This window comes from Oncorhynchus gorbuscha, linkage group LG06 (genome assembly GCF_021184085.1).
Source record: "Oncorhynchus gorbuscha isolate QuinsamMale2020 ecotype Even-year linkage group LG06, OgorEven_v1.0, whole genome shotgun sequence".
Taxonomy (NCBI): domain Eukaryota; kingdom Metazoa; phylum Chordata; class Actinopteri; order Salmoniformes; family Salmonidae; genus Oncorhynchus; species Oncorhynchus gorbuscha.
In genome coordinates, this window is record NC_060178.1 from 27,169,698 (window position 1) to 27,183,716 (window position 14,019).

The following is a 14,019-nucleotide window of genomic DNA, read 5'->3' on the forward strand; positions in this document are numbered from 1 at the left end:
GTTACAGAGATCTTCAGTTTCTTGGCAATTTCCAGCATGGAATAGCCCTCAATTGTCAGAACAAGAATATACTGACGAGTTTCAGAAGAAAGTTCTTTGTTTCTGGCCAAATTGAGCCTGTAATCGAACTGACAAATGCTGATGCTCCAGATACTCAACTAGTCTAAAGAAGGCCAGTTTTATTGCTTCTTTAATCAGGACAACAGTTTTCAGCTGTGCTAACATAATTGCAAAAGGGTTTTCTAATGATCAATTCGCCTTTTAAAATGATAAACTTGGATTAGCTAACACAACGTGGCTTTGGAACACAGGAGTGATGGTTGCTGAGAATGGGCCTCTGTACGCCTATGTAGATATTCCGTGGGAAATCAGCTGTTTCCAGCTACAATAGTCATTTACAACATTAATAATGTCTACACTGTATTTCTGATCAAGTTGATGTTATTTTAATGGACAAAAAAATGTGCTTTTCTTTCAAAAACAAGGACATTTCTAAGTGACCCCAAACTTTTGAACGGTAGTGTATTTCAATATTTTCTTTGGGGGGGCACCCCGCCTGCCGATCCCTCGCACACCCCACAGTTTGGAACCACTGCAATACATAATATAATGAAGATGCAGGAAGAGTGTCATACCGATGGGACAGGCTGGCTGTGAGTGAGGATGTGTTGACGGAAGTTATCCTTGGCAGTATAGAGTTGAACACACACAGGACCATGACACACGTCATGTCGATCTCTGAGATAGTAAGAGAGCAGATCAGGATGGAGAAGGGTGGAAGGAAAAAGGGGGCAGGGGGAGCAGTGAGAGGCTCAGTACCTGAGCTTACTTCTCTCCTTATCGGACAGAGGAGGGAAGAAGACAGCAGGGACAGGAGAAGGCTCCAGTGAAATGAAAAGGATGGTTGTGAATTAAAAATAAGTCATGATTTAAATTCATATGATATTAGACACATTAAGTCAGATACTAAGGTAACCAACATTTTTATAGCTGGAGACAATGACCCTTCAAAACAAAAACATGTTTTAATTGATGACCTCATGCCCAGAAAGACTGTGGCGATTGTTCTGTCTATTTTATGTTTGCACAGTAACAGCTGACGAGGGTAGATGTCAAGTGACCTTTATACTAAACAAACAGCCCTCATTCTCTTACATTGTGTGCAAATAAGGGAGCTCTCAGGATTAGAGTTTTTGCTTTCATTTGTTGTGTACAGTACAGATAGAACATGTTAATTTCACCCATGACTATTAAGACGTGAATAAGACGAGTCATAGCTCAGCCAATTACACTGTTCAACAATACATAAAGCAAAACATGTTTTAAGTGGCTTTTTCTCTTCAGTCTGCACTTCTCGATTCACTGTGAACCTTTCATTTGGCCACTCAGTCACTTAGGTTGACTCCTACAACGTGGAAGAGAGAGGCAGATGAGTATTGCCTTTTTGCATCACTTTGGCTCACTCTGTTAGTTATATGCTCTTTTTATAATGCACAAATAACCAGATATGAAAACAGACAATCAAGGCAAAGCAGTTTGCCAGGGTTTAAAATGACAAGATTACAAGTTATATAGGCTTAAGGGAGATTTAGTCAGTCCAGTAGGGATTTGGCAGTGCAGAGCCATGGCACAACACTGTTTTTTGAGTAAAGTAGGCACATCCACACACAGTGACAGAACAAAGAGAACTTTGTTGAATCATTGGGACTCAATCAATGACAGGTGAGATGTGAGAACAGACAACATTGTTAGGAGGATGCGACATCAGCATCTAATCACTTGCTCAGAACCAATAGAACACATTCTCTGTTTTATAGCAATCTGTTTTCCTCTTCAGTTGGAGATTTTTGCTAATGTGTTGCTCCACCTCCATTTTCCCTGAAATAAATTGAGAAAATGTGACTAAAGCAAAGCAATAAATTATGGGTCAGACGTTCATATTCATTCAGTTCCAAAGTCTACCAGTGCCGGTGAGTAATATGAATCCCAAATTACTTCAGGACTAAGTTGCGAAGTTAACCAGGAAATTGTGGGTTTTTAAAAAATGTTTGCATTGTTTATTAAAAACAACAGATCATATTTACATAAGTATTCAGACTCTTTACTTTGTTGAGCACCTTTGGCAGCGATTACAGCATCGTGTCTTATTGGGTATGATGCTACAAGCTTGGCACACCTGTATTTGACGAGTTTCTCCCATTCTTCTCTGCAGATCCTCTCAAGCTTTGTCAGGTTGGCTGGGGAGCGTTGCTGCATAGCTATTTTCAGGTCTCTCCAGAGATGTTCAATCGGGTTCAAGTCCGGGCTCTGGCTGGGCCACTCAAGGACATTCAGAGATTTGTCCCGAAAACACTCCTGCGTTGTGCTTAGGGTTGTTGTCCTGTTGGAAGGTGAACCTTCACCCCAGTCTGAGGTCCTGAGCACTCAGGAGCAGGTTTTCATCAAAGATCTCTCTGTACATTGCTCCATTCATCTTTCCCTCGATCCTGACTAGCCTCGCAGTCCCTGCTGCTGAAAAACATTCCCACAGCATGATGCTACCAACACCATGCTTCACCGTAGGGATCGTGCCAGGTTTCCTCCAGACGTGACTCTTGGCATTCAGGCCAAACAAATTCAATCTTGGTTTCATCAGACCAGAGATTATTGTTTCTCATGGTCTGAGAGTCCTTTAGGTGCCTTTTGGCAAACTCCAAGCGGGCTGTCATGAACCTTCTACTGAGGAGTGGCTTCCGTCTGACCACTCTACCATAAAGACCTGGAATGCTGCAGAGATTGTTTTCCTTCAGTTTTCCTTCTGCAGAGAATGTTTTCCTTCTGGAAGGTTCTCCCATCTCTACAGAGGAACTCTGAAGCTCTGTCAGTGACCATCGGGTTCTTGGTCACCACCCTGACCAAGGCCCTTCTCCCAACGATTGCTCAGTTTGGCAGGGCAGCCAGCTGTGGGAAGTCTTGGTGGTTCCAAACTTCTTCCATTTAAGAATTATGGAGGCCACTGTGTTCTTGGGGACCTTCAATGCTGCAGAAATATTTTGGTACCCTTCCCCAGATCTGTGCCTCGCCACAATCCTGTTTTGGAGATCTACACACAATTCCTTCGACCTCATGGCTTGGTTTTTGCTCTGACATCCACTGTCAACTTTATAAAGATACGTGTGTGCCTTTCCAAATCATGTCCAATCAATTGAATTTACCACCGGTGGACTCCAATCAAGTTGTAGAAACATCTCAAGGATGATCAATGGAAACAGGATGCACCTGGGCTCAATTTCAAGTCTCATAGCAAAGGGACTGAATACTTATGTAAATAAGGTATTTCTGTTTTTTCTGCAAAAATTCTAAAACCCTGTTTTCACTTTGTTATTATGGGGTATTGTGTGTAGATTGATGATTATTTTTATTTAATCTATTTTAGAATAAGGCTGTAACTTAACAACATGTGGAAAAGGGGAGGGGTCTGAATACTTTCCAAATGCACTGTAGTGGATTGGAACCTAATTGAATCATTAATCATGAATAGTCAATAGACCTATTTGTTTCCCTCTCCAGACCAGTATAATGGCATCAAACGCTAAAGTGTGGTGTATTCAATTGGTCTACATGGTTAGAGCAACTTGGGAAATTACATTTTACGTTCTGTGACAAGATGTCCATGTAAGAAACCTCAGAGTACACATGGACACTGTCCTTCATAGGCAAAATATAATCAAAGTTAGGTTAGAGCTTGTGAGAACATTGACAACAGTCCTTGTACACTATTTAAGTTGAATCATCTCAATTAGAATTTTATTGTGCAAGCATGGGCAATTAACTGCTCAATTGTTGCTGCAGAAGAGAAGACAATTAGGCCTCTATTAAAACCTTTATTTTGCATGCATGTGCAAGTGCTGTAGTGGTAGGCTACAGAAATGTATTTGACATTGTTACAGGCCAATAGGGCTCTGGTCAAAAGTAGTGCACTATAAAGTGAATGTGGTGCCATTAGGGACATAGTTTATGGGTCATTGAGGGAATATGATTGCAACCATAGGCCATCTATGTGGAGGTGATTATAAATTATATTCAGGAAACTATTTTTGAAATTAATGACAATATAAACCATGAGGATCTGTGTAATTCTAACATTGGATTAGGTTTACTCGCTGTGATATAAATACATTCTGTGTGGGATTAACTTCTGTTTTATGCTTTTGGCTGGAGACTATAACAGTTATTGCTATACAGACAAAATATTAGATTATTTCTAATAGTGCCCTGGAATAGATAGGTCTAAAGCCATAGCTATATGGTCTAAAGGCATGCTAGCAGGAGAGGATGAGAAAATATTCTACACATAATGATTGGTCCTCAATGCATGAACGTGTATAAACCTACTGCACATGCTCTGCATGAACAGCAGTTAGGAACAATTCTACCCAGCATGGGTTTATCTTGCAAATCACGTTCTGTAATAAATACTGCTATTTCCTGCTACAACAGTTTTCCATCATCCTACAAAAACATTCATATTATCATTCATTGCACTTACAGTTGAAGTCAGAAGTTTACATTAAATTCCCTGTCTTAGGTCAGTTAGGATCACAACTTTATTTTAAGAATGTGAAATGGCAGAATAATAGTAGAAATAATATTTTATTTCAGCTTTTATTTCTTTCATCACATTCTCAGTGGGTCAGAAGTTTACATACACTCAATTAGTATTTAGTAGTATTCCCTTTTAAGTTGTTTAACTTGGGTCAACCGTTTCGCATAATCTTCCACAAGCTTCCCACAATAAGTTGGTTGAATTTTGGCCCATTCCTCCTGACAGAGCTGGTTTAACTGAGTCAGGTTTGTAGGCCTCCTTGCTCGCACACGCTTTTTCAGTTCTGCCCACAAATGTTCTATAGAATTGAGGTCAGGGTTTTCTGATGGCCACTTCCATACCTAGACTTTGTTGTACTTAAGCCATTTTGTCACAACTTTGGAAGTATGCTTGGGGTCATTGTCCATTTGTAAGACCCATTTGCGACCAAGCTTTAACTTCCTGACTGATGTCTTGAGATGTTACTTCAATATGCCCACATCATTTTCATTCCTCATGAAGCCATCTATTTTGTGAAGCACCCCCACAACATGATACTGCCACCCCCGTGCTTCACGATTGGGATGGTGTTTTTCGGATTGCAAGCCTCCCCCTTTTTCCTCCAAACATAACAATGGTCATTATGGCCAAAAGGTTCTATTTTTGTTTCATCAGACCAGAGGACATATCTCCAAAAAGTAAGATCTTTGTCCCCATGTGCAGTTGCAAACCGTAGTCTGGCTTTTTTATGACGTTTTTGGAGCAGTGGCTTCTTCCTGAGTGGCCTTTCAGGTTATGTTGATATAGAACTCGGTTTACTGTGGATATATACTTTTGTACCTGTTTCCTCCAGTATCTTCACAAGGTCCTTTTCAAAGCACGTTCATCTCTAGGAGACAGAACACTTCTCCTTCCTGACCGGTATGACGGCTGTGTGGTCCCACGGTGTTTATACTTGCGTACTATTGGTTGTACAGATGAATGTGGTACCTTCAGGCGTTTGGAAATTGCTCCCAAGGATGAACCAGACTTGTGGAGGTCTACAATTTCTTTCTGAGGTCTTGGCTGATTTCTTTTGATTTTCCCGTGATGTCAAGCAAAGAGGCACTGAGTTTGAAGGTAGGCCTTGAATTATATCCACAGGTACACCTCCAATTGTCTCAAATGATGTCAATTAGCATATCAGAAGCTTCTAAAGCCATGACATCATTTTCTGGAATTTTCCAAGCTGTTTAAAGGCACAGTCAACTTAGTGTATGTAAACATCTGACCCACTGGAATTGTGATACACTGAATGATAAGTGAAATAATCTGTAAACAATTGTTGGAAAAATGACTTGTGTCATGCACAAAGTAGATGTCTTAACTGATTTGCCAAAACTATAGTTTGTTAAGAAGAAATTTGTGGAGTGGTTGAAAAGAGTTTTAATGACTACAACCTGTGTTGTATGAAAACTTCCGACTTCTACTGTATTTCGGTTCATTCCATTTGTGACAACAGGGTGTACTGCTGTTTATTGCATTATAGCTGTAAACCATAAAATGTGTGACAAAGAAAGTGATTGTAAAGTAAGCTGAAGTGACATATCAATGTACAACAATTTTAGACCATCCAGATATGGGAGGTCATCAAGTTTTCTGGTATTCGTTTGCAAGTATAAAAAACAAGAGATAAAATATTAGCAAAGACATGTTTACAAATGCTTAAACAATAAAATACAAATGAGTACATTACATTCTTAAAACATCCACATTAATCAAATATGAAGCATATATTAGCACACACAGTACATCACTGAGAAATTAATAAATAAAAAATAATCAATATGCAGGAGATACAAACAACACAACAGCTATATATTTTTCTTTATAAAATACACATTATATCAATCTCTCCAAAATACATATTTCATCATACAGTACAGCTAGTTGTTATCGCAATTATACATAAGCGCTACAGCGAACAGACAACATGATGAGACAACATTATTTTGTTCTGATGAGGAATTGCAGCCAAAGGATCTTGCCCCATACACTGGGCAGTGCTTGCTTCTTCTCTCTGGATAAATGGAGGCTACAAAAAGCACAAAGGTCCCAGGACAGCTCTGAGGTCTGTGTCCCAGTGATCTCCCCTTCCCTCCGCACTAACGTCCCTGAGGGGCAACAGCTCCAAGTCCCCTCTATGGATCTCTGTGCTCCCCCATACTCGTACCTCCACCTGAGTGACAGACATGGGAAAACAAGCAGCAAATACCAGGCTGTGATTACAGTACACAACATTGGCCTCACACACTGTACTGTAGCCCTGTAGTCTTTGATATAAGTCTTGGCTGACATCAACTGGCCAGGCGGTGAATTACAATGATTATGTCGAATGACTTGTCTTGTAGTTAAAGCAGCAAATGTACTCGGTGTGTATTGCGGGAAACCGGTTACCGAGATTTACCGCCCAAAATCACTACCTTTTCCCGGAATAAATAACTGCAAGAAACCGGTAAATTACAATAAATTATTTATATGAACAGCATGGCGTGAAATGGAACTGTTTAAATTATATGTCTAAATATGGCTTCTCTACGGCCTCTGCATGATGAATCATGAACGCGCAGGGTGGGGAAAGGCGGCCCATCTCAGTATGGAGCGCAGTTCACAATGCATGTAGACACATTATTTCATCATGGTAACTTTTTTTCTTGTGACAGGTAGGCCGACATTTGCTGTAGCATAGCAATAAAAAGACAGAATGTGCGTCTAATTTACCCATCTCCATCCACCTTGTTTTTTAATTGTAAAGATGTTTTTATTTATTGCAGCTGCAGTGTTTTAAAAACAGCCTCTGTCAGAAGGTGAGTGTAGCTGCAGTGTTTTAAAAACAGCCTCTGTCAGAAGGTGAGTGCAGCTGCAGTGTTTTAAAAACAGCCTCTGTCAGAAGGTGAGTGTAGCTGGTGCATGAAGTCAGGCGCAGGAGAGCAAAATGAGTGAACAGCTTACTTTACTCAAAAATAAAGGCACAAGGTAATAAATACACTTGACCAAATATAAACGGTAAAATATTATGCACGGGTGAAAACAGCACCCGTCGAAAAACCAGCCATCATGAACCGAAATGAACATAGAAACAATCCCGCACAAAACATGGGGGAAACCGAGGGTTAAATACATTAACATGTAATTGGGGACTGAAAACCAGGTGTGGAAAACAAAGACAAAAACAATGGAAAATGAAAGGTGGATCAGCAATTGCTTGAAGACCGTTGACGTCACCGCCGAACTCTGCCAGGGACCGAGTTCGGCGGAAGTCGTGACACTATCATTCTAATATTGTTGCTTTAAATCAGTGCATGTGCGAGCCCTCTCTCGGAGTCTCTCTTTCTCCATCAACTCCATTCAAATTGCATCTAAAATAGATCATCCTCTTTCTAGATTAATAAAGCCCTATACAGTGCATTCAGGAAGTATTCAGATCCCTTACCCTTTTCCACATTTTGTTACATTACAGCCTTATTGTAAAATGGATTCAATAAAAACATTTACTCATCAATCTACACACAATACCCCATAATGACAAAGCGAAAACAGTTTTTTAGAATTTTGTGCAAATGTATAAAAAAGTTAAAACAGAAATACCTTATTTACATAAGTATTCAGACCCTTTGCTAAGAGACTCGAAATTGAGCTCAAGTGTATCCTGTTTCCAGTGATCATCCTTGAGATGTTTCTACAACATTTCTGCAGCATTGACGGTCCCCAAGTACACAGTGGCCGCCATCATTTTTAAATGGAATAAGTTTGGAACCACCAAGACTCTTCCTAGAGCTGGCAGCCTGCAAAACTGAGCAATCGGGGGAGAAGGGCCTTGGTCAGGGAGGTGACCAAGAACCCAATGGTCACTCTGACAGAGCTCCAGAGTTTCTCTGTGGAGATGGGAGAACCTTCCAGAAGGACAACCATCTCTGCAGCACTCCATCAATCAGGCCTTTATGGTAGAGTGGCCAGATGAAAGCCTCTCCTCAGTAAAAGGCACATGACAGCCCGCTTGGAGTTTGCCAAACGGCACCTAAAGGACTCTCAGACCATGAGAAGCAAAGATTCTCTGGTCTGATGAAACCAAGATTGAACTCTTTGGCCTGAATGCCAAGCATCACGTCTGGAGGACACCTGGCACCATTCCTATGGATGGCGGGGAAACTAGTCAGGATCGAGTGAAAGATGAATGGAGGAAAGTACAGAGAGATCTTTGATGAAAGCCTGCTCCAGAGTGCTCAGGACCTCAGACTGGGGCTTAGGTTCACCTTTCAACAGGACCATGACCCTAAGATCCTAAGCCAAGACAACGCAGGAGTGGCTTTGGGACAAGTCCAAGACAGCTTTTTTCCATCTACGTAACATTGCAAAAATCAGAAACTTTCTGTCCAAAAATGATGCAGAAAAATTAATCCATGCTTTTGTCACTTCTAGGTTAGACTACTGCAATGCTCTATTTTCCGGCTACCCGGATAAAGCACTAAATAAACTTCAGTTAGTGCTAAATACGGCTGCTAGAATCCTGACTAGAACCAAAAAATGTGATCATATTACTCCAGTGCTAGCCTCTCTACACTGGCTTCCTGTCAAAGCAAGGGCTGATTTCAAGGTTTTACTGCTAACCTACAAAGCATTACATGGGCTTGCTCCTACCTACCTCTCTGATTTGGTCCTGCCGTACATACCTACACGTACGCTACGGTCACAAGACGCAGGCCTCCTAATTGTCCCTAGAATTTCTAAGCAAACAGCTGGAGGCAGGGCTTTCTCCTATAGAGCTCCATTTTTATGGAACAGTCTGACTACCCATGTCAGAGACGCAAACTCGGTCTCAACCTTTAAGTCTTTACTGAAGACTCATCTCTTCAGTGGGTCATATGATTGAGTGTAGTCTGGCCCAGGAGTGGGAGGGTGAATGGAAAGGCTCTGGAGCAACGAACCGCCCTTGCTGTCTCTGCCTGGCCGGTTCCCCTCTTTCCACTGGGATTCTCTGCCTCTACCCTGTTACGGGGGCTGAGTCACTGGCTTGCTGGGGCTCTCTCATGCTGTCCCTGGGGGGGGGTGCGTCACCTGGGTGGGTTGATTCACTGTTGTGGTCAGCCTGTCTGGGTTGGCGCCCCCCCCTTGGGTTGTGCCGTGGCGGAGATCTTTGTGGGCTATACTCGGCCTTGTCTCAGGATGGTAAGTTGGTGGTTGAAGATATCCCTCTAGTGGTGTGGGGGCTGTGCTTTGGCAAAGTGGGTGGGGTTATATCCTTCCTGTTTGGCCCTGTCCGGGGGTGTCCTCGGATGGGGCCACAGTGTCTCCTGACCCCTCCTGTCTCAGCCTCCAGTATTTATGCTGCAGTAGTTTATGTGTCTGGGGGCTAGGGTCAGTTTGTTATATCTGGAGTACTTCTCCTGTCCTATTCGGTGTCCTGTGTGAATCTAAGTGTGCGTTCTCTAATTTTCTCCTTCTCTCTTTCTTTCTCTCTCTCGGAGGACCTGAACCCTAGGACCATGCCCCAGGACTACCTGACATGATGACTCCTTGCTGTCCCCAGTCCACCTGGCCATGCTGCTGCTCCAGTTTCAACTGGCCTGGGCCCTAGGACCATGTCCCAGGTCTACCTGACATGATGACTCCTTGCTGTCCCCAGTCCACCTGGCCATGCTGCTGCTCCAGTTTCAACTGACCTGAGCCCTAGGACCGTGCCCCAGGACTACCTGACATGATGGCTCCTTGCTGTCCCCAGTCCACCTGACTGTGCTGCTGCTCCAGTTTCAACTGTTCTGCCTTATTATTATTCGACCATGCTGGTCATTTATGAACATTTGAACATCTTGGCCATGTTCTGTTATAATCTCTACCCGGCACAGCCAGAAGAGGACTGGCCACCCCACATAGCCTGGTTCCTCTCTAGGTTTCTTCCTAGGTTTTGGCCTTTCTAGGGAGTTTTTCCTAGCCACCGTGCTTTTACACCTGCATTGTTTGCTGTTTGGGGTTTTAGGCTGGGTTTCTGTACAGCACTTTGAGATATCAGCTAATGTACGAAGGGCTATATAAATAAATTTGATTTGATTTGATTTGAAGTCTCTGAATGTCCTTGAGTGGCCCAGCCAGAGTCTGGACTTGAACCCAATCGGAAATAGCTGTGCAGCGATGCTCCCCATCCAACCTGACAGAGCTTGAGAGGATCTGCAAAGAAGAATTGGAGTTTCTCCCCAAATAATATGCCAAAGTTGGAGTGTCATACCCAAGAAGACTCAAGGCTGTAATCACCTGTAATCAGGTGCTTCAACAAAGTACTGAGTAAAGGGGCTGAATACTTATGAAAATGTGATATTTCCAATACACATATATTTAATACATTTTGTAAAAAGAAAAAATAAACTGTTTTTGTTTGTCATTATGAGGTGTTGTGTGTAGATTAATGAGGAAAAACAACTATTTAATCCATTTGAGAATAAGGCTGTAACATAAGAAAACGTGGAAAAAGTCAAGGGGTCTGAATACTTTCCAAATGCAATGTATATCACAAGCCACTAGGCACACACTAATTGAATCAATGTTGTTTCCACTTAATTTCAATTAAATTACATTGAATCATGGAATGTTGAATTGATGTCTGTGCCCAGTGGGAAGCATAAGAGTTAGGAGTGCCAAAGAGCCTGAAAGGGCATATAACAGCAAAAGAAACATCTGAACTGTAAAATATTACCCTTAGTCTGGTAGATCCGGAATTCCCGTCAGATGCAGTTCCTCTGATGGGTCCCTAGAGGACAGGGATCATGGTCAAACCACATACAGTATGTGTGTGACACCTCTGAGTATATTAGACACAGGACCATCTCTGGCATAGAACAATGGGATACAATGGGGTCCATGTGTTCCATCCAGTCCCCTACCCCCAAGATGGCCTTGAAGTCCCTAAGTGAAGAAAGACATGTTCCATTCCATTCCATTTTTCTTGAGTTTTCACTTGAATTCTGGCCCTCTAGTGGTAATATCAGCATGTGCAAGTGAGGCAAGACTGCACCCTGAAGTAAAGGTTTCACCTTCAGCCCTTTCAGTCCAGTGAGTCCTGGAATTCCTGGCCTCCCCTGTGTGATTCAAATCCAAGGGTCAGATGAAAACACAATACCTTAAACATACTGACAGGAAAACAACTGGAGGTCTGGATATCTCAAATGTAATATCAGGTCAATTCTTCACCAAAAATAGGGATGATGGTGATTTAAAAAAAATTATACTGAGACAATGACAGGAAGCTGTATAGACAGAATAAGAAGAGTAGTTACACAGGAACCTTAATACCAGGTCTCCTTCAGCTCCTCTCTTTCCTGATTTCCCAATCTCTCCCTGTAGACAAGACAGACACATTGAGCCACAGTCAGATTAGAATGATCCATCAAATTAAACAGACTATTTCCACTTACAAAAGGGCCTGGCATACCAGAAAATCCCCCTCGACCATCTCCACCCTGTGAAACCCCCCTGCCCCCAAAAAACATCAGTACATCTCACACAACAATTCTAAACAAGTACGATATGCAAAATGACTCCACAAATGAATGTCAAAAGTAAGCGCAAAAGAAATTCAGTACCTTATCACCTCTAGGCCTATCAACGCTTTGTCCACCGGTAGGACCTCTGTCACCCTGCAAAGACAAATAATGAATATACAAGAGTCAATCTGGATCGCTACAAGGTAAAGTATGCTAGCTTCACTTCCAGACTGCTCTCACCTTTGGCCCATATTTTCCTTGCATACCATTCTCCCCAATTATTCTATCATAACCCTAAAACAGATGGATAAATTACCATTACATCAGGATATGGTGATCTGAACAGGTGTAATAATATTTCATCCCATCCCATTACAGTACTGCGTGTGACCAGATCAAAGAGGTTCCACTTACTCTGGTTCCAGGAAAGCCAGGGGTGCCCCCTGGTCCAACATTACCCAGCAGCATTGATGTCCCTCCTCTGCCTCTCCTTTACCTGGAGGCACAGGTCCTCCCTGCCCATCAGAGAGGACAAGTAAATGAATACACAGTGAGGGGATGGAAGGAGGTAAAATGCAGATGCAAGCAAATAAACAGAACTGCCATGTCTGACAGGAGAGTGGGGTCACATAAAATGAAGCAACTAATTCATGTAGTAATGTTAGCCATGTGCCCAATGTCCACTCACCTGGTCCCCTTTAAATCCTGGGTCACCCTTGTCACCGCTCTTATATACTTTGATCTCCTAGAGGAGGAAGGTAAATATGGACAGACACACAAACAGCTACAGGTTAACTGATGGTTTGATATGGACGGGAATATGAATTAGTTAGAAAACCTGGCCAGAACTTTATCAGCGTTAGTAAAGGTTCAATGTCAGGATGAAATGGCTAATGAAGTATCATGGAATTGTTACTTTGTGAGACAAAGGTACATGTCCTTATAGTGTACACTGAACAAAATTATAAACGTAACATGCAACAATTTCAAAGATTTTACTGACTAACAGTTCATTTAAGTAAATCTGTCAATTGAAATGAATTCATTAGGCCCTAATATATGGATTTCACATGACTGGGAATACAGATATGCATCTGTTGGTCAAATATACCTTAAAAAATGCAGGAACGTGGATCAGAAAAGGGCACACATCTCCAGTGTGCCAGTGGCCATAGAAGGTGAGCATTTTCCCACTGAAGATGGTTATGACTCCGAACTGCAGCCAGGTCAAGACCCTGGTGAGGACGACAAGCACGCAGATGACTTCCCTGAGATGGTTTCTGACAGTTTGTGCAGAAATTCTTCGGTTGCGCAAACCCACAGTTTCATCAGCTGTCCCGTCCGGGTGTCAGACGATTCCACAGGTGAAGAAGCCAGATGTGGGGATCCTGGGCTGCTGTGGTTACATTGTGATCTGTGGTTGTGAAGCCAGTTAGGCGTACCGCCAAATTAGAGAAATTAACATCTGGCAACAGCACTGCTTCCGGCAACGACAGAGATGGCCGCCTTGCTTCAAGTTCCTAGAAAACTATGCAGTATTTTCTTTTAGGTTTTCAGATGTACATTTTTTTTATTTTTAGGTTTTCAGTATTTCTTACATTGGTACCCCAGGTAATCTTAGGTTTCATTACATACAGTCGGGAGGAACTACTGAATATAAGAGCAACGTCAACTCACCATCATTACGACCAGGAATATGACTTTCCCGAAGCAGATCCTGTGTTTTGCCTTCCACCCAGGACAATGGATCGGATCCCAGCCGGCGAATCTAAACAACGTCACCGTAAAAGGGGAAAACAAAGCGGTCTTCTGGTCAGGCTCCGGAGACAGGCACATCGCGCACCACTCCCTACCATACTACTCGCCAATGTCCAGTCTCTTGACAACGAGGTAGATGAAATCCGAGCAAGGATTGCCTTCCAGAGAGACATCAGAGACTGTAAC

The 14,019-nt window shown here is 42.4% G+C and overlaps 1 long non-coding RNA gene across 1 annotated transcript; it reads right to left on the reverse strand.

Moving 5' to 3' along the window:
• Positions 1–6,489: 6,489 nt before the first annotated feature.
• Positions 6,490–12,592, reverse strand: LOC124037075. Its single transcript, XR_006839110.1, has 4 exons — positions 12,490–12,592; positions 12,316–12,369; positions 11,289–12,228; positions 6,490–6,782 (listed from the first exon to the last, which is right to left on the reverse strand). It is a non-coding gene; the product is annotated as an uncharacterized LOC124037075 (long non-coding RNA).
• Positions 12,593–14,019: the final 1,427 nt, after the last annotated feature.